This window comes from Vigna unguiculata, chromosome 4 (genome assembly GCF_004118075.2).
Source record: "Vigna unguiculata cultivar IT97K-499-35 chromosome 4, ASM411807v1, whole genome shotgun sequence".
In the NCBI taxonomy this organism is placed as follows: Eukaryota; Viridiplantae; Streptophyta; class Magnoliopsida; order Fabales; family Fabaceae; genus Vigna; species Vigna unguiculata.
The window spans coordinates 10,147,591-10,150,570 of NC_040282.1; the positions used below are offsets into that span (position 1 = coordinate 10,147,591).

Sequence of the window (2,980 nt, forward strand, 5' to 3'; positions counted from 1 at the left end):
ATCCATATTTGTTGATGTTGCACTACATGAAGCAAAATTTGTACCATTTAACCTTGCAGTGGTTTGCTTTAGTGTAAGTCATCATATAGGTTGAACTACTTGGTGAAGAGAAAGGTGTTTTTCTCATCAAATATCTTAAATTTTTCCCAGATTGCATAACTCTTGAATAGGCGACTATCAAAGAGAAATTGGAATCAAATCAAATCATGAAGCAAGCTTTAAGCACATACTTATATTCTAAAATGGTCCAATTGGAGAGAATGACTCATGTAAACCAGAAAAGAAAAAGGTCATGACATATGTAACAGCCGGATTTTTTTTGGATGTTACGGAAACATATAAAATAAGCATTTTTAGCGGAACGATTATCGATAAAATGAACTTAAGAAAAAAAAAGTTTATAATTTAATCTATTAAGAACGTAGTTCAAACATCCATTGTCTAAAAGTTTTCAATAACAACGACATTGAAAATAAATTACACCGTCTTTAATGCGTAATTTAACAACTTAATAAAAAAATGAACATAAATCTCAAGTTCACCTATTTCTCTCGTTAGTCTACTCCACGGTAGAATCATCTGCAATATCATTTGCTCCCATATAACACATGCGTCATACGATCATCGCACATACAACAAACACACAAATAAGGGTAAAATCTTCCTAAACCATATTTGCTTTATCTTCCTAAACCGTGCACCGAAATCTTATACCTATATACAACTTTAAAACCCCATTGTATAAAATCTAACATTATATCATTTTGAATATAATATTTGAACAAAGTCTCATGCATGCCGCCTATCTCCATGCCTTCTACCTGGACTTGATTTTAATATATAATATATGCAATAAATATATAATCGAGATACATGTTACAAAACAATATATATACATATAACATCCTACAATCATACTTATAAAACCCAGTCCTTTCTTATAATATAGAATAAAACAAAGACTTACTTATAGCTATAAAACCAAAGCCATTTTTTTAATTGCAAATGCCCAGATCATAATATTTTACCTTGATTTGACTTCATAAACATATATTTTACGACACCTTATATTGGACACCTATGAAAACTTAAACATATGAATTCTAAGCTTCATCCAAATAAACTTTCACATGAAATCAAATAAAATAGTAGTATTTAATATTATTTTGAATTAACACAAAATTTATGTGGCTACAAACTTTCACATGAAATCAAATAAAATTTATGTCCCATCAAACTATCAAATGCTTCAACACTATCTCATGCATAAACATTCAATTAAGTGATTTATATTCACTTGCAACCAGGGCCCCTCCCTAGAGTAATGCAACATGCATTCTATATATCACTACAAAAATATGTATTTTTAAAAGAGGTTTATTAGTTGGGATTATTATAACCTCCACTAAAAAATAGACATAAAAGAGGTTTTGGTAATCCTGGCTAAATACTTGAGGTTTTTTAAGAAACCCCAGTAAAAGTTGGATTCTATTTTATTTTTTATTTTTGCTGTTTGCATATTTTTAATTTAGTATTCGGACGCTCTTCCTCTCCCTCTGAAAGTGTTCTCTTAAAGGAAGCAACAACTTTCAAGCGCGCATCCCTACTTTCTCTTTCGATTGAAGCTCAAGGTAATAAATTTTTCGTTTTTCATGCTTTCTCTTTTCATTTCATCACACTTTCTCTTTCGATTTCAGCTTTCATCTTTGTCATTGCATCACTACGTGATCTGCGTCGTTTTCAAGTTCGATATAATCTCCATGTCACTTTCGATTTCAAGTTCGATTTAGATTCAATTTCAATTTCAATTTCATCTCACTGCATCATCTGCCCTAACTCGGTTCTTATTTTTCCTGCCCTAACTCAGCGTTGTCAAGTTACAGCACTGACCATGCTACAGCCACAACCGGAGTATGATGCTCGTATATCAAAATAGGTATTTTTTTTTTCAATTCATACACCAATTTAGTTTCTCACAATGTTCAGTTTGCACTCACTCCTAATTTTTCTTCATGATTTTCGATTTAAATGTGCGTGGTTTAAGTTTCTCTATTTGATGTGTGCATGAGTGTTCCACACTAACATGCTCAATAATCCCTTCTACTTTGATTGACATAATTTTCTTACGTGGTTTTTTTACCGTTAGGCTCTAGAGCTTCAAGTCAAGGTGACAACCAAATGTTTCTCTGATGTAGAAGTTAGGGGTGAGGTTGTGGGAAGAATTGTTTTGGGCCTATTTGGAGAAGATGTTCCCAAAACAGTTGAAAATTTTAGTGCTTTGTGCACAGGCAAGCAATCAAGTTTTTCTACAGCATTTTTCTTGTTGTCGTTGGATTTCTACTTTGGAATGGATTGTGTAACTTTGAATTTTATATATCAAGCTGGATAATCTTCTAACATGTGAGAAATGATATGGTTACAAAGGAAGCTCCTTCCATCGTATAAACAAAGATTTCATGATTCAGGGAGGAGACTTTACGGAAGGAAATGTGAGTTATACTTTTGTATGTAGGCCTACATATTTTTATTGATGAGTACATTTACTTTCCAACTGAGATGCAATGTATATGCATCAAAGAGGCTAATGAATTTTATTCTCACTTATAATGTGCTCTTATTTTGCTGCAGGAACTGGTGGAATTAGTATCTATGGTCCTAGTTTCAAGGATGAGAGTTTTACCTTTATATATATATATATATATATATATATATATATATATTGTGGCTTGTGGCTTGTGGCTTGATAGTAATATTTAACTATAAATTGTTTATAGTGATTGCCTGATTGGTATTTAAAATTTAGTTTAGGTTTCTTTTCCAATTTAAATTTCAGTTTAATTAATTTGCTTACATTTCTAGTTTCAACACTTTCTTGCAATGAAGCATACTGGTCCTAGAGTTTTAAGCATGGCAAATGCTGGTCCTAACACCAATGGTAGTCAATTTTTCATTTGCACTGTAAAGGTGAGAGACATGTACT

The 2,980-nt window shown here is 31.9% G+C and overlaps 1 long non-coding RNA gene across 3 annotated transcripts; it reads left to right on the forward strand.

Annotated features, from left to right (window-relative positions):
* The first annotated feature begins 1,460 nt into the window (after positions 1–1,460).
* LOC114181663 lies at positions 1,461–2,680 on the forward strand. 3 transcript variants are annotated; one of them, XR_003603888.1, is made up of 5 exons: positions 1,461–1,631; positions 1,698–1,779; positions 1,868–1,936; positions 2,147–2,489; positions 2,629–2,680. It is a non-coding gene; the product is annotated as an uncharacterized LOC114181663 (long non-coding RNA). The 3 variants fall into 3 exon arrangements; XR_003603887.1 differs by having other exon boundaries at positions 1,465–1,631; positions 1,698–1,744; XR_003603886.1 differs by lacking the exon at positions 1,698–1,779 and having other exon boundaries at positions 1,472–1,631.
* The last annotated feature ends 300 nt before the right edge of the window (positions 2,681–2,980 follow it).